The following is an 18,706-nucleotide window of genomic DNA, read 5'->3' as shown; positions in this document are numbered from 1 at the left end:
CCTAAGAACCAATCATTTCAAATTACTGGATGGCATTATTTAAAAACAAATGGGGCTAAATTGTCATAATATGCATTACTCACAAAAACCTGCATATATGCATGCAAGCAGGCAGAAGGATAGTAAAGTACATAACTATTCAAACAAGTTAGTTAGTCTGCATGTACAAGCATGGAGTTTTGCAGGTACTTTGTACACTTCTTTTAAATCTTGACCCAATGAGCCACAAACATTTTTTGAAAACTTAGGTGCCAGGTAGGACATGTGAAATAAAATCTTAACTATCTTGGCTTTTATGCTTAAAATAATAATATTAATATTGATACATATAATCAAACTGGAAACTATGCTCATTTCTACAGCACCTGTTGCCAGGGCAACTAGACAGTTCCAATGTAGAGATTAAAACAAAAATTAAAAACACAAGAGAAACAAGATAAATGCATATTGCATTATGCCCTGAAGATTGCTAGACCTAGGCTCTAAGGATTTCCAAGGGGAGAGAATAGCAAAGGTCAGAGTGGTTAACTGAGAAAGCTTGTTTATTACTATTCTAGTTTAAAAACCATGTATATCATTAATTTACATAGCTTTTACAAAACAGAGCAAACATCCATACCCCCCAAAAATTATAGTCTAATTAAGGCAAACATAAGGCAAGACAAAGGGCAATAGTTCTGAGGAGGAAGGGTGTGGAGATTATTTGTGATGAGAAGCAACTAAGCTAAGAAAAATTGTTGGAATGGTAAATAATGATGGGTACAGAACAGTTATATAGAATGACCTGCATCACTTAAGAAAGTGGGCTCTTGTGAACAAAACATTCATTTTAACACAGCCAAATGGAAAGTCATATCTAAAAACAAAGAATGTGGGTCACACAAAATGTGTACTGCAATGCAATGACAATGAGAAAGACTTAAAGGTCATGGAAGGAAACCTACTTGATCATGAGTTCCCAGTAGCTAATAGGGCTAATGTAATCCTTGAATGTATAAGCAGGTGAATATCAAGCAGGAACAGGGATGTTGTATTACCTCTATCTATGGCCTTAGCATGATCATTACTTGACTACTGTGTCCAGTTCTGGTGTACATACTGCAAAAAGGATGTTGAAAAACTGAAAAGGGTTCAGAAAAGTGCTACAAGAATGATCTGTGGTCTGGAAAATATTTCTAGGTGAGATACTTAAGCAGTTCAAGCTATTTAGTTTATCTAAGAAAACATTAGGAGGTGACTTGATCATAGTCTGCATGTACCTACATGGGGAAGAAATATCTGATAGTAGGACTCTCTAATTTAGCAGATAAAGGCAGAATAAGATTTGAGAGCTGAAGCTAGACAAATTCAGACTACAAATAAGGCACAAATTCTTAACAGTGAGAGTAACTAACCATTATCATCACTTACCTAGGGATATGGAGGATTAGGGTTACCATACGTTCAGGTTTTCCTGGACATGACCTCTTTTTTGGTCCTCTTTGCTGGTGGCAGCACTGCCTTCAGAGTTGGCTCCAGCCACCCAGCTCTGAAGGCAGCACCGCTGCCAGCAGTAGCACAGAAATAATGGTGGCATGGTATGGTATTGCCATAGAAACTCTACCCTTCCTCTCCCTCTACCTCCCATTTCCCCTGGCAGTGTCTTCTATTTGAGAACTTGAAATATGGTAATCCTATGGGGATTCTCCATCACAGTAAGTCTTTAAATTGAGACTAGGCATCTTTCTAAAAAATACTCTATAGCAGCTATGGGCTTGATAAGGAAATTACTAGGTGATGTTCTGTTGCCTGTGTTATACAGGGAGTCAGATCAGATGATCATTAATATAGACTTGCTAAGTCTCTCTTGTGGGTGGTCACCCTAGGCCCTGAAACCATTGCTGAACCTCTCACTTCCTTTTGTGAGTCTCCAGGTTTGGGCTAAGTCCTTAGGGAAGGCAGAATCCCTCCTGCCTCCTCTCCTCTCACTAAGCCTTCTCATTCTGGCAATGGGAAAGAACCCTTTTTAAAATAGTCAGCTGGAGAAAAACTGCAGTTCTTCCAGTCATATGCTCAGGCCAAGGAGGATTTCAGCCTCGCCACCCAAAAAACAGGTTTCTGTGAATTGGAAGGGCAAATCTGAGACCAGGCACTGAAGAAATTACTTCTAAAAAATATAAATTTTAAGTCCGAGTTTTGCTTTATTGATAATAGTGTGTGATTCTTCACCACAGGGATGAATAGATTAATGACCTCCATATCTGATGACTTGATGTGAAAGTAAACTATTTAAAACACTCATACTGGACTTTTTTTTTTAATTAAACTCCTCTGTGTCTAGACAGTATGCCAAAGAGATTATTTCAGAAAGATCATCACCATACTGGTCTAATAAATGAGAGCACACATTTTTAGAACTTAAATTTTTAAGAAATGTCAGCCATTCATGTCTACCTTTTGGTTATATCCTGAGAAATTCCTATTCAGAGGAGAAGTATGAAGTTCATGGTTTTGTTCATCCCTTTTTAGCAGTGAATTATCTTGACATCCTGGACTCATGGAGAGGTGGCTGCCTGCAGGGTGCTTGGGTAAGTGCCTTACAACCTTTAAAACAAAAACACAGCCGCAACTGTAAAAACAAGAATTTTAAACACAGACAGAAGAAAACCCTGCCAACTTTTGACAAATCTTTGTTGGCAGCAGCTAAGCTGACAAAACTAAAAAATGACGACTATTTAATGTGGTTAAACCAACCAACCAACATTTAACTAATAGTGCAGATAACTTGATATGGATGTATCCAACTCCAAATTTAAACTTTATTAGCTGAGCAGAACATATTAAAAATATTAGGGAGAGTGTGCTTATTCCAACTGCAGCCATCAAGAAATAAACTTTCACATCTAAACTGATAGCATTTGTTTATATTTTCTAGGAGACTTACAGTCAGTTATATATTTACAGCTACAGAAGAAGTCTGGAAAATATCCATCTATAATGCCAGTGGATGTTAAAGCCACATCACTCATATTTAACTAATTTTCTTTACAAACCACTTGAAAATGAATACGCCGTATTCTATTCTGCCTACATCCACATTTCAGCCATCAGCATACACTGAGCTAAATTTAGCCCAATAGCTAATCACCTTATAAAAATAATTTAATTGTGCTATCTGTTGTGGTTAATTCATATGTAATTAATATGTGGTGAATAGATTTAAGTTGTAGGTATAAGTAGGACACTATTGTAGGGGTATAAGGTTGCCTAAGTATTTATGAGTGATGAATGTATATTAGGTATATAAGTAAAGTAAGGTTGTAATACAAGACCTGCAGACTGACTGTAAGATTTTAGCTTAGCCTCATTAGGCCTTAAGAAGGATTGACATGAGGAGGTGACCCAGGAGTCACCCTGTACCAGTAGACATACAAGATTAGTGTAAAACATGTGCTAATAGGTGATGTTTGGGAAAATATGCCACAATGCACCTGTCAATACCGCAAGATGTTTGATTGTAAAATTCTGCAATAACCACAGATTACCATGGCGACTTGATGATGTAAAATGCTAATGAAAATAAGAGGAACTAAGGATAGCGTACGAAAAGTGGGTCACCCCAAATTTTATGGGGTGCAGAAGTCCCAATAAGGGAAAAGGGGTTGGGACCATCATGCATATGCATACAGGTTACAGGCATGAGTGTAACACAGCATAAAAGGGGTTCCCCAGCATGAATAGGGAGGAAGAATACATCAGGAAACCCTCCACAGATGACCACCTATTGAGAGAGTCACTCATCTTTATGGTACCCTTGTGGATGTGAATATGAAAACACTGATGCTGGACATATTATGGTGTTGCTCCACCTTGTTTATGTATCTATAACTCTGTCATTGAATATCTATGTAGTAAGGTTTTTAATAAAGAGAAGACTAATAACTTGTGAATGCTGTTGTGGTCACTGCTATCGTTCCTAGAGACTCCAGACCTAATGACATTTCTAAAGGTGGTTCTTGCCCTGCTAATTCCAATACTATAGCACTTAGGGAGTGCAAACCTTTGGCACAGGTTACTATGGTTTAAGATACCATTGGCAATATCAATCCATCAATAATATAAATGCTACTGCCCTCTACATATTCTCTTTGACTTCAGTGGAAATTACACATTTACTCCAGAAACTTAATTTGTTTTATAAAGTCTAAGAAATTTTTCTTGCTGTTCTAAACATTATGATTTGTCAACAGCATAAGCCCAATGAATGCTTAAAGTTCTTTCAATGCTTTAATTGATCAGTAAAAAAAGTAGTGTTACAAATCCTCTACAAAAATGTACAATATATACAAATTCCATTCAATTTCCATCTCAAATTGTATTACTTTCCTTCCACGAAGCTTTGGGGATTTACACCAGTTAATTAAGATCAGATTTTGACATGTAAACTTTATTTGTACTACTTGAGATAAATTCCTGGCAAAGAACTGGAGATTTCAGATAGGGTGACCAGATAGCAAGGGTGAAAAATCGGGACGGGGGTGGGGGGTAATTGGCACCTATATAAGACAAAGCCCCAAATATTGGGACTGTCCCTATAAAATCGGGACATCTGGTCACCCTAATTTCAGATTGTTTATATTTATTTGATTTTCCAAAAAAGATTGCTTTAGACAAGCGGAGTACTAAACCAAGACCCATACAGTTAACTTATAAATCTTATACAGTAATGTAAAGAACTGAATTCTATGAGTAGCATGGGCAGAATTCAGGAAGGTATAACAGCAAAAAGACCTCCTACCAGTCTGACAGAATTGTATTGCCACAGACACATAAGAGACCAATTTTTTTTTAAAGGGTCCCCTTTTGTGCATGGAAATATAACTCATTTAATTCAGGGGGGGGAGTTAACAACCATCTACCTAAGTGGTGCAGGTGGTATGCACAAAATAGGAAAGCCCTTTAGAGGTTTGGTCTACTAGAATATACACTTAGATAGCATTCAAGTTTTAATATATCTTTGGGATCTGATGTTAATTACTACAAACTCAAAGGATGCTTAGCAACTTGTTGCTGTACTGTTTTAAGTCCCCAGCCTCTAGCATTGAATAGGATTGTTATTTATTACAGTTATTTATTACAGTTTAGAATAAAACAACAATGTTGCTTATCAGGTTGTTTGAAATTCTTTCAATAATCTGTTGTTATTATTATTAATTATTTGTATTGCAGTAGTGGGTAGACACCAGGGCCCCATTGTGCTACTCACTGTACAAACATGTAACAGAGACATTCACTGCCTCAAAGAGCTTAAAATATAAAGAGAAGACACAACATGTGGATACAATAGACAGACACAGTGAGACTAAAACTCAGCCCGTTTCGGAGGTTTTTTATTCGTTTACCTTTAAGGATGTGTTTTCTACTTAGGACTGTTGTTAATTAACATTAAAAGTTAAATATTCAAACTGGATCATGGGTAATTAAAAATCCACTCCTTGTGACGTGTAGAGTGTTCTCAACTCCCATTGAATTCAGTGGGATTTAAAACTGCTGAGGGATATTGAGCACATTGCATGAATCAGTCTTGAAGTGGACAACTTACATTAGCAATAAACAAAAGCTGAACAACAGCTCCAGCTACAACCACCAAAATTTACCTCAGTGTGTTTTATTTTAGAGGAAAGAATTAAGTCAAATTATATTAGTTTATATTAAAGAATATAATTTTTGTAAAATAACCACTTTCAAATTTCCAGCATGTTATTCCATATTAATATAATGTTTCTGCAGAAACAAAAGTACATTTTCATAGAAAGACAGTGATGGCAAGTCTAGTGAGATGTTTTAGAAGAAATATATCCACATAGAGCCTTTTTTAATCGAGACAAGATGGAAAATCGGTTTCCCATCAATGAAGATTTAATGTCAAATAGGTGCTGATTGTTTACAGTTGTAAATTATTAATTTGAAATAGTATCGCAATTTTGAGTCTTGTAAGATAATCATATCTCTGTGTACCTCACAGAATATTAGAACCTGTTTATCTGATGGAATTATATTACGTTCTATTGAATAATTAGTTGATATTAATGTGAAACCTCAGTCTTTACAGTTTCACTGAGGAGCCGAAGCAACTATTTGTTATTGTACTGCAGTACAACCCTTTAAAAAACAATTTCTATTAATTTGAGACTATTTTCTGGCTCACCTTAAAGACAGTAAAATCTAGTGAGAAATATCCTCTGGATTTGAAATATAATAGATAATATTTTGAACTTCTAGAGCATCCAAGAATTGCTAAACACTTTACAAGCATTTATTAAAATTTAGCCTCACTACCCTCTTGTGAAATCAGTATATATTATCCCATTATACAGATTAGAAAACTGAAGTCAAATTTAGAGGCCAATACTGCAAAGTTCTGTGCAATTCTGACATTAATTTGAATTGAGGGCACTCAATCTTTTAAAAAGAAGCACTCAGGATTTCACAGAATTAGACCCTAGGACACATAGAAAGTTGGTGGCAGAGCCAGAAACAAAACCTTGATTTATAGACTCCCAGTCCTGTGCTTTAGCCATAAAACTACCTTCCTCCAGAGTATCTATTTTAAAATCCACAACTCTGCTACTGATATTTTTTCATAATCCTATTATATAATAATCTATAATAAATTATGACATTGCTAGGTTTGCCCCCCCCCCCCCCCGCTCGTACGTGTGGCATCTTTTCAAGCCAAGAGGTATAACTGAAGGTGGCACCACAAATGACCCATCGCCCCGTTGCCTCTATTACTATACGTGCGCACACACCCACACAAACATTTGATTCAAATTCACACAAAAAAAGAAAAAGGAAAAGTTAAGCTACCCACAGGCCGACACTGTCCCATTACAATAACTACCATACACCACAGATATCATACTGCAACATTAACTCTGCCTCCCCCAGCCTTCCCCTCTTTACATCCCTTTATCAAACTACCCTCTCCTAATATAATTAGTTGTGAATTTTTGGTGAAATAATGTGGCATGTTGAAAGAGGATAGTTTGACCCAGGAAGTGCTGGAAGACAGGCAACCCCCAGGGGGAAGGATTAAGGTTAGCTCTGGTCAAGTGAAAAAATTCTCTAAGTTATATGTGTTCTGCTGTACATGATAGCTATTGTAACAGTGAGGCCTGAGGGTGAGGGAGAAAAGGGTATGTACTGTTGGGTGGCTTTATCTTAACATTTCATATTTTTATATAAATTATAGATCAATCTGAAATTTCATACTGAAAGCCTTTCTACACACCATTTTAACCCCAATTTGGAAGACAACCCACAACTATTGAGTTGCTACCAGGGTACCACCATTGTTTCTGTTCTGAGATAAAAAACTAATAACCCCTATTTACAGAGGCCAAACATTTAGTTGGTTTATGTTTACAAAACAAAGTGTTACTGGCCTGATCCTTTATTCCTATGGCCTTCCATGGGAGATTTGCCTAAGATAACAATGCAGGATTTAGGGAAAACATATAAGTCCAATATAATAATAAAAATCATATAAAATATGAAAGGGAAATAATTATTTTCTAGCACTTAGGAAGAATATACAAACCTAACACAAAAATTTTTAAAAGAATAAAATATTACTTAGCAGTGTCCTTTTTAACTTTGCTAAATATTAAAAAAGTAACCTACATATGAATAATAAAGATGTGAAAACTTAAAAAAAAAAAACCCATAGGCATTCAAACTTAGCTTAGATTTTATTTTAAAATTATGTTATAGCAGGAAACATGTATATGAGTTTGAATTTATAATATAAACTTCCTAATCTTTTTCTTGCATTTTTCTCTCCCAGTGAAATTTCAAAATTACTACTCTTAGACAACACACATATGTTATATAAACATACACACCATATTAATTGGTATTATGTGCATGGAAATAATATTTATACATTATATTAAATGTGAATGTTAGGTAGTTATACTAACTGACTGGTATGTTCTTCCCATAATTCTATTCACTCATGCCAAGTATTCCACAACACTGCAAAGTTGAAGTCAGCTATGCCACTGTCAAAAGTAAGATATGTTTGTTCTTTGTCCTGATACAAGCTGGGCAACTGGTTTCGAATGTAATATCCAAAACAGAGATAAAGAAAGGTACGGCATTGGACCAGAAAAATAAAATAAAATAAGCTTTTTGGTAAATTTTAGTCTTGAGGGATATAGACAGTGCTCTCTAACTTGAAAATTGGTCTACCTATATCTATCTATCTATCTATAGATAGATATAGATATATAGTCTCAGATGCATATCTCAGGGGCACACCTTCTGTGTAAAGTGAACTGAATGCTGTAAGAACTGCTTTGTAGGATTGGTAACATTAACTCTTTCTTTTCTGTATTGTACTGCTTTGTCTTCAGATAATAAATTTGGCTAAGCTTGGTTAGTTGGTGTGATAAATGAAAGGGGGGGGGGCATAGGTCCCTTTTATGGACACCCAGCCAGCCAGTTAGCAATAAAGTCCCTCTAGGTGGCTCTTCTCTGCTTGCTTTTCCTGTAAAAAAATCCCCTAGGTAAAAAACTTCCCCTTTCTCTCTGTTTTTCTCCAGGAAAGACAGGAACAGGGAGCAGTTATGCTATGAGAAGCTTTAAGCCAGGTATGACCATAGATCATCAGATCATACCTAGAACTACTTATTTGGAACCCCCAAATGTGTAGATAGATTAGGAATATTTAGAAAGATGCAATTAGGTTATTTCTTTTATTTCTTATTGGCTTGTGGACTCCTCTGTGCTTACCCCAGATGCTTTTGTTTGCTTGTAACCTTTAAGCTGAACCCCCAAGAAAGCTATTTTGGGTGCTTAATTTTTGGAATTGCTCTTTTAAAAATCTAACAAAAGCCTAAGTTCCAGATGTATTTTTTCTCTTTTTAATAAAATTTACCTTTTTTAAAAACAGGATTGGATTTTTGGTGTCCTAAGAGGCTTGGGCATATGTTGTTTAATTAGCTGGGGGCAACAGCTAATTTCCTTTTGCTTCTTTCTCAGCTCTTCCCCAAGGGCTGGGGTGAAGTGAAAGGGCTTGAGGGTACCCCACAGGAAGGAATTCCCAAGTGCACCTTCCTGGGTCCCAAGGGGTTTGCATTTGGGTGGTGGCAGCATCTACCCATCCAAGGTCAGAGAGAAGCTGTAACCTTGGGAGTTTAATACAAGCCTGGAGTGGCAAGTATTAATTTTTAAAATCCTTGCGGGCACCCACCTTCTGCACTCAAAGTGCCAGAGTGGGGAATCAGATTTGACAGTTGGTCTCTTAAATATTCTCAATAATGAACTGTAAGTGTAATCAAGCAATTGACTATAATTTAGCTATTTTACTGCATGGTAACAAAAGTACTATATCAGTGGTGGGCAACCTGCGGCTCACGGGCCACATGCAGCCCATCAGAGTAATCTGATTGTGAGCCACGAGACATTTTGCTGACATTGACCATCCGCAGGCACGGCCCCCCGCAGCTCCCAGTGGCTGCGGTTTGCGAACAAAGGAAAATTCTTTAATTACCTTAATGCTAGAAACACAAGAAAAAAATCTATGGCCAGCAGAGTTAAGGACAACAAGGACTGTTTTTAAATATACTAGGAACAAAAAGAATCCAACAATGGTACTGGTTCATTACTAGCTAGAAATGGTAGAATTATCAATAATAATGTAAAAAATGCAGAAGTGTTCAATTAATATTTCTGTTCTGTATTGAGGGGAAAACAGATAATGATGTCATATCATATGACGATCACGACAGCACTACTCTTTCCATTCCAATATCAAATCAACTAAACAGCAGCTACTAAACTAGGATATTTTTAAAATCAGCAGGTTTGGATAACTTGCATCCAGGAGTTTTAAATGAGCTGGCTAAGGACCTTGTTGGACCATTAATGTTGATTTTCAATAAACCTTGGAACACAGGGGGAAGATCCAGAAGACTGAAAGAAAGCTAAAGTTGTGTCAATATTTTAAAAGGATAAACAGGATGACTCACATACTTATAGGGCTGTCAATCTGATACTGAGCCCAGGCAAGGTAATGAAGCAGCCAATATGGGACTTGATAAATTAATGTCAATCAACAAGGGTTTATGCAAAGGGACCTTGTTAAACTAACTTGATTTTTTTTAAGGAGATTATCAATTTGGTTGATAAAAGTAGTTGTGTTGATGTAATATACCTGGACTTCTAAAAGGCATTTTATTCAGTACTGCATGACATGATTAAAAATCTAGAATACAAAATTAATATGGCACATATTAAACAGATAAAAATTGTCTAAAGAAATGTTATTTACCTCTACAGTGACTGGAGTTCTCCGAGATATGTGGACCCTATCTGTATTCAACAGTAGGTGAGCATATATTCCATGCACCTGAGACTGGATGATTCTTGCTAGCAGTGTCCATTGGCCCATGCCTGCACACTTCTTCGCCTCAAACTCTGAACGGAGGCTGTAAGGGGTAGGGTGGACTGACGACCTCTCCAGTTCCTTCTCTACTGCAAATTGGATGTTACAATCCAAAGCAGAGGGAAAGGAGGGTGAGTAGTGGAGTACAGATAGAAACCACACATCTCAAAGAACTCCAATCACTGTACAAGTAAGTAACATTTCTTTCTTCAAGTGCTGGTCTCTGGGTATGCCTACATTCCAGCTGGGAGCAAACCTATAAGCCTGGGTTAGACAGACTTGCACTAGCAGATATCAAGTAGTTACCTTTTTCCATAACTGGTGTTCTTCAAGATGTGTTGCTCATGTCCATTCCATATTAGGGGTGTGTGTGTGTGTGTGTGTGTGTGTGTGTGTGTGTGTGTGTGTGTGTGTGTGTGTGTGTGTGTGTGCGCGTGTGTGTGCGTGCGCTCACCACATGCACTGGTGCCAGAAATTTTTCCCTCAGTGGCATTCATAGGGGACCGGCTCTGGCGCCCCCTGGAGCGGCACGCACATGCCGCAGTATAAGGGACGCCACCGTCTCGCCCCACCCTCAGTTTATGGACACCCAGCCAGCGGGTGTCTTCTTGCCGGGGGGAAGGAGGGCAGGTCATGGAACGGACATGACCAGCACATCTTGAAGAACACCAGTTATGGAAAAAAGCAACTGTCTTTTCCCAGGCTTGTCTTTTGAAGGTCTTGTGCAGGTTTCTTTTAAGGATGAGGACTGAGGGATCTGATATAGAGTGATATTCAGGTAATGTCTGACAACATGACAGCAATGTTCTACATCAACAAGCAAGGGGTGTAGATTGCAACACAGTTCTGCTAAACCCAGCGTCATCGCTGGCCTGCTGAGTGATGGTGTAGTGCGCTTTGAACATGTGAACTGAAGACCACGTCACGGCTCTGCAAATGTCCTGAATGGGGACGTGTGCCAGGAAGGCCACCAAGGACACCTGAGCTCTGGTCGAGTGGTCCCTCCCAATCTGCAGTGGTGGGACCTGTGCCAGCTTGTAACAGGTCTGGATGCAGGAAGTGATCCAGTTAGAAATCTTTTGTGAGGACACCGGAAGGCCCTTCATCCTGTCCGCTGTCATGATGAAGAGCTGAGTCAACCTGCGGAAGGGCTTGGTACGTTCCAGATAAAATGGCAGGGCATGTCTGACGGCTTGGGACAAAACACCAGGAGGAAGATGTCCTGGTTAAAACAGAAGGAAGATACCACCTTCAGCAGAAAGGCCGGATGGGGTCGCAGTTGAACTTTGTCCTCGTAGCTCCGATGTCAGGGCTTTAAGCTCGGACACTCGTCTCGCGGATGTTATGGCCACAAGAAAAGTGACCTTCCATGACAGGTGGGAGAGGAAGCAGAAGCTCACAGGATCAAAGGGCAAGCCCGGGAACCTAGAAATATCCAAGTTAGAGTCCCACTGTGGGACAGGGGCTCAGGACCTGGGTCTGGATGTCACTGAGATACGCTCCCCAGGCTAGGTCTGAGGCATCTAATATTAACTCAATTGAGTGACAAGGGCTGTCGAATGGAACTCCTTCCAGGACCACCCTGGGGTCAGTCCACTATTGCAGCGAGGCAAGTATTGTCGGCAAGATGGTAATGACCTTTTCCGGGCGATCTCCAAACTGGGAATAGACCATTGGCAGTCACTGCTGTAAGGGCCACATTCCGAGCCTGGCATGGTGGATGACATACGTACATGCTGTCATGTGGCCCAGCAGGCACAGACAAACCCTGGCCGTGGTTGGGGGAAACACAGACCCTCCAGCGATGAGGTCCACCAATGCTTGGAACCTTTCCTGTGGTAGAAACTCTCTGGCACAGGTGGAGTCGAGCACAGCTCCGATGAACTCTATCCTCTGCACTGGAACTAACAGAATTTGTCATTTACCAGCAAGCCCAGGGAATCAGCATGTAGCCTGCAGCACCGTGACATACCTTTGGTCCTGGGACCTGGATCAACCTTTGACCAGCCAGTCGTCGAGGTATAGGTAGATCTGGATACCCTGACACTTGAGGTAAGCTGCTAATACTGACATGCACTAGGTAAAGACCCTTAGTGCTGTTGCCAAGCCAAAAGGGAGGACCACAAATTGGTAGTGGTCCGATCCCACCATGAACTGTAGGAAGCGCCTGTGTGCTTGGACAGTAGCTATATGAAAGTACGTGTCCTTCAAGTCGAGGGCGGCATACCAGTCTCCCGGATCCAGAGAGGGGATGATGGAGGCCAGGGAGACCATGCAGAACTTCAATTTCGTTAGGTATTTGTTGAGGTCTCGGGGGTCCGGAATGGGCCGTACACTGTCTTTGGCCTTTGGGATTAAAAAGTACCCGGAACAGAACCCCTTGTTCCTGTACTCATGAGGAACCTCTTCCACCACACCCAGCTGAAGCAACCCTTTTACCTCCTGTGTGAGGAGACTCTCATGAGAGGGGTCCCTGAAGAGAGACAGGGAAGGGGAGCAGGAGTGGGGGGGTAGAAATAAACTGGAGGGTATAACCCTGCCCCACTGTATTGAGGGCCCAACGGTCCAAAGTTATGGTGATCCATGCCGCGAGGAAAAAAGAAAGGTGGTTGGAGAAAGGCAGGAAAGATGGATCCAGGGTATAGTCCAGTAGGTTGCCTTTGAGCGCACCCTCAAAATGCCCACTTGCTCCCCTGTTTAGTACGGGTTGAGCCTGATTGGGCAGAGGGCAGAGGCAGGTGGCTCGGGCAGCACGTGCAGCCCCTGCTCTTTTTGTAGGGTGGCTCCTGTCGGGGTTGGCTCCCTTGGCCCTGGGATGGCTGTGGTTTGAACCGCTTTCGGACTGGACCAGGGACATACAGTCCTAGAGTTTTCAGGATAGTGCGGGAGTCTTTTAGCCCATGCAGCTTGCTGTTGTCTATCTGCTCTGCAAACGGGGCCTGACTGTCGAAGGGTAGGTCCTGCATCGACCGCTGAGCCTCAGTCAACAGGCCAGAGAGGAGCAGCCAGGATGCCTGCCGCATGGAGATGGTCAAGGCCATGGTGTGAGCTGTGGAGTCCACTGTGTCTGAAGCTGCCTGAAGGGCTGCCCTGGCCACAGCAGCACCCTCATTGATCATCGCCTGGAATTCCTTCCTGGACCCTTCGGGAAGCAAAACATCGAACTTGGCCATGGCCTGCCACATGTTCTAATTGTAGTGGCTAAGGAGGGCTTGGTGGTTGGCCGCTCTCAAATGAAGGCTGGAAGACAAATTTTTCACCCAAACAGATCCATTCTTCGTGTCTTTATTTTTGGGCATAGGCCTGGGTTACCCCTGCCTCTCCCTTTGATTAACAGCCTCAACTATGAGAGAGTTTGGGGCCGGGTGGGTGTAAAGATACTCATGGCCTTTAGCTGGCACAAAGTATTTACGTTCAGCCCTTTTTGAAATGGGGGGCAGGGAGGAGGGGGTTTGCCACAAGGCATTAATAATTTTTGACACACCTTCGTGTAGGGATAAAGCTACCCTAGCAGGTGCCATGGAGCAGAGGACATCAAATACGGAGTCCAATGGCGCCTCTAGCTCCTCCTCCTGGAGCCCCAGGTTGGAGGTGACCCTCTTCAAAAGGTCCTGATGAGCCTTAGCATCATCTTGTGGAACTGGGTGAGAGGGACCCGTGATGGCTTCGTCTGGCAATGATGCGGATTAAGCTGGTCCGTGGGAGCTACCGCATCCCCTGGTGGTGCAGCAGGCTCCTTCCATCTCCTCATGGGCCTGGGGGGGGGGGGGGGGTCTTCCCATCTGGGGCCTCCACCTCTGCAGGATGCTGAGGTCAATGGCCTCTCCGAGGCTCCCGCTACTGACCAGGTGGCCTGTGAAGGCTGGATAAACCCCCAAGGATTCCAGGTGTACCAGGCCACTGGCCATTAGCCTTGGGACCATGGGGCGGTTGCAATGCCGATGATGTAGACACTACCACTAGTGCGGGGCCTGACCCGCAGTCGAGGACTCCTGCTCAGTGCCTGAGCCGGAAGTGAGGTTGCCACTGTTAGGTGACCATGATCGGGCAGACCAGCAGCCCCTCTTAGTGTGGTGCTGACCGCTATGTCTTGAAATAGACCTGTCCGATCGAGACGAATCTCTTGCACGGGACCTCAGGGATCATCGGTGTTCAGCGGATCGCCAACAGTAATCCGGTGATCTATGCCTCACATTGCTCGACTGGCACTGAGATCCAGAGCAGGACCAGGAGCGGGCCAGATGTCGGGAGGATCTCCCCAACCACAGGGATCCATGTCTTGGCGACATGTAATGGCGAGTCGATGACCAGTGTCTCTGCCCCAATGATGGGTCAGGTGATCGGTGCAGAGGCCTTGGAGACACGAAGGGTCAGTCTCGATGCTCCTGCTGGGGGGTGCGTGCCTCTGCAGATCTGTGTCATGTTACCGGTGAGCTGCAGCTCAAGCCCCACTGTCGGTGCCCAGGGTCCAGAGACCGAAGAAGGCTTCGCTGAGCCTGCCTCCCAACTTCTGAGGCATCACGGTTCCGGGCGGGCAAGTGCTGGCGGGACGTCCCCTGCAATGGGGAGCAGTGCCACTGAGGCGGGGACATGCAGAACGGTCCCAAGGCAGGTTTACCCCTGGGCTGGGGTACCGCCACAGCCGGTGTGGACGGCACCAGTAGCGTCAGGATCTCCTGTGCTGCCTGCAGGACCTCAGGTATTGAAGGGACCTCTAGTTGACTGAGGCTCTCTTCACTGTCTGGCATAGCAGGCATATTATGGGATGGGGATAGACAACCTGTGGCTCCGGAGCCACATGCGGCTCTTCAGAAGTTAATATGCGGCTCCTTGTATAGACACCGACTCCAGGGCTGGAGCTACAGGCACCAACTTTCCAATGTGCCGGGCGGTGCTCACTGCTCAACCCTTGGCTCCGCCACAAGCCCCGCCCCCTCCCCTGAGCCTGCCGTGCCCTCGCTCCTTCCTTCTCCCAGCCCCCAGAGCATCCTGCACGCCATGAAACAGCTGATCGGGAGGTGCGGGGAGGGATGGGGAGGTGCTGATTGGCAGGGCTGCTGGTGGGTGGGAGGCGCAGGGTGGAGCTGATGGGGGACTGCTGACGTATTACTGTGGCTCTTTGGCAAGGTACACTTGTACATTCTGGCTCCTTAAGAAGCTCAGGTTGGCCACCCCGGAGCTAGACCACTCGACTTGAGCTGACGGAGGTGATAAGCCACCCACCACTGGTCTTGGCTTTCCTCCAGCCCTCTCCTTTTCCTTATGGAAAGTGGGAGATCTTCCCCTCATGGTCCTCTTAGGCTTCTTGGCTGGAACCAAGGAGGGGGATCAGTGCCAGCTTGAAGATGGAGCTGGCGGGGTACTCCGCACCAATGTTACAGTACTCGGACCAAGTCAGACCTCTGCTCCAGTGCCAGGGCTAGCGCCGACTTCATTAGAAGCACCCTGAGATGGAGGTGTCTCTCCTTTTTTGTCCAGGGTTTGAAGGATTTACAGATTCTGCACTTGTTACTTATGTGTCCTTCACCGAGACACCTCAAGCAGCTACTGTGCGGGTCGCTGATGGGCATAGGCCACTTACAATGATCACAGGGCTTAAAGCATGGGGCCCGAGGCATGCCCCGACCCTAGGCTGAGTCTGGTGTTGGACCAACTAAAACTAAAACTAGCACTAAGGGAACTATTAACTTTTTAACTATTTTAGAGGAAAACGTTCAAGAGAACACTGAATGAAGCACAATGCTAGCCAAAGCAGAAGACATTCCAGCGCCATCACTGGCGGCAAGAAGGAACTGAGGATGGGGGGAGCCGGCAGCACCCCTTATACTGCGGCATGTGTGCGCTGCACCAGGGGATGCCAGAGCTGGTCTCTTACGGATACCACTGAGGGAAAAACTTCCGGCACCGGTGCATGTGGTGAGCACACACACCTAATATAGAATGGATATGAGCAATCACTCGAAGAAGAACTTAAATTCAGAACTCTGAGAGGCTGGTGACTAAATACAGAACATCAGAAAAAAATAGGAAAAGCTATTCATAAATTCATGTAACTGTTTTATTGTGAAGGAAGGACGCAAATTATGCTTGGATCATGCCTTGAGAGCTAATCCAAGAAGCAGCACTGGCAGTCTATATTTCAATTCAACTCATGAAAAAACCCACACACACACACGACCTACGGAGAAGGCGACAAATAAGAAATAAAACATTTACCTTGCCACTAACAATTACCTATTAATGACAATATCTGATATTTATCCTGAACACCACTTGTCACTCACATCAGTAACAAAAGGGCATTTATTTTATGTAAATCAGTTAATTTGCTATAATATTATGTTCTCTCAAGTGCTTAAAAAAGGAAAGACCACTGAATTTTGTTCAAGTGTAGAAACTTTTCCAGCACATAAGACTTATGTCCCTAAGTTTGTCTACACTTATTTTAAAGACACAAAGAAGAAACACACTAAGGCCTCTAAGCACTAGACTGCATCCTGCAGAAGATAGCAAACCACCATTTTATGCAGTGAGTGGACTGATCAATGTCTATTCCAATAGCTGTATTTTGTGCCCATTATGGCAGTGTCTGCATTCTGTAAAGGCTTGCATTTGTTTCTTAGTGCAAGCTAAGTACAGAGTTCTCCACTGAGATTTGTGTCTATTGTACATTTATGAAAGTGAACATGAATGCCATTGATCCCAGTAGGAAGGCTTGCAGGCATGACACATTCAGTGCCAAAGCAAGGGCTCTAATTGGTGAGTAGTTTCGGTCTGACAGTGAGGGCCTTAACCTTCCTCAGAGAATAATGAGCCAGGCAATGTCTGAAGCCTCAAAGTAAGTTTTAGAGAACAAAGAGGGTGCTGAGAACTGCTTTAAAATGTGCTAAATTGACAAACACAGGTGACCGAACAGTGAACTGTACACTTGGCAATGAACAGTAAAATGTCTGGAATATGCAAGTGTCATCTGGCATTTGTTTTCTCTTCTGTTACTTAAGGAATTAAAGAACAACATTTGATAGGTCACATTATTTGGTAGAGTTATTTAAAATGAGAGATTTTGTGGAATACAGATATTGTCTGAAAACTTTGTTTGGATACCAATTTGTATAAGACAATATGTGGAGACTTCCCTGCACATCGTAAGTGAATCATAACAAAATGATAAAAAGTTCATTAGCAATAAAACTGAATAGTAGAATTACTTAAGAAACAGTTCAAATGAAATATTACTAAAATATTATCAAATAAAGGAGAAAACTTGTATATTACTCTTGCTTTTATATACATTCATTTCTAAATGAACAGCAATCCAATGTAGCACATCCTTTATTAATAATTACTTACCATTAAATTAAATTGAATCAAAAAAGGCAAAGTAATCATTTCAAAACTTCTTTATGAAAGAGAAGGAAAAGATACAGTACTTCTGGTTACTACACATTACAGTTTTGACAGCTATAAAACGTCTTAGAAAGCAAAGATTAATTAACAAGATAGTTACACATTTTTAAAAAATTAAATTTGCTGAATTATGTGAAGCAGACTTAAGTATACATAGTACCAAAACTACTAACCAAAGGTAAAGTACGTTGAGGGACATCATACACTACAATTTTATAAGAAGTGCAAAGCCAATGTAGAGAATGGATGAAAAAGTATCCGCCATGCACATTCTAATGCCGTGTCAAGCTTGTGTGAACATGAATTCTGAATAAAGGCAACTTTTCCACTCCCTCTGGGAAAAGCTCACAATGCAACAGAGGGAACATCAAAAATAACTAGAACTTATGAGACCTTCTGACCCCTCTGGCTAGTCAAGTGTGAAATTAGAATTGTACTCAGAACTGTCTGCTTATCAAATACTTGTTCACAAGCTAGGTTGCATGTCATGTGTCTCTATTTTTAAGTTCTAAAAAGGAGAACTATTAAAAAACTGACAGCCCTAGACACCCACACTAACAACAAAAAGGCAATTTTAAATGTCATCCTTTCCCAAGTCTTAAAAAAAAGGGTGGGGAAATTTGATAAAGTGGCTGATCCCTTTGAAATTAAACACTCAATATGTTTTGTATATATTGTTGTCCTTTTATTAACATTAAACTTATAAAAATACAATTATAGTTCTAAAAAGGTGATACAATAATTTTTTTAAATTTTTGTCACAGCCAGACTTTATCAGCAAATATTTTATATTTTCTTTCAGCAAATATTTTATATTTTCGTCATTGATAAAGATATTAAATACTGCAAGGCCAAGAACCGATCCCT

At 41.9% G+C, this 18,706-nt stretch overlaps 1 protein-coding gene across 4 annotated transcripts in view; it reads right to left on the bottom strand.

Moving 5' to 3' along the window:
- Positions 1–18,706, bottom strand: part of LOC101949263 (uncharacterized) — a 155,267-nt gene that overhangs the window by 101,469 nt on the left and 35,092 nt on the right. For all 4 annotated transcript variants that reach the window (XM_042840403.2, XM_005284052.4, XM_005284051.5 and 1 more), the window contains exon 2: positions 2,434–2,583. The gene's annotated coding sequence lies outside the window, so the exon portion shown is untranslated. The remainder of the gene's footprint in view (positions 1–2,433; positions 2,584–18,706) is intronic.

Source organism: Chrysemys picta, chromosome 6 (genome assembly GCF_011386835.1).
Source record: "Chrysemys picta bellii isolate R12L10 chromosome 6, ASM1138683v2, whole genome shotgun sequence".
Classification (NCBI taxonomy): domain Eukaryota; kingdom Metazoa; phylum Chordata; order Testudines; family Emydidae; genus Chrysemys; species Chrysemys picta.
Note: the sequence above shows the minus strand (reverse complement) of the source record. Positions and strands in the feature narration are given on the sequence as shown.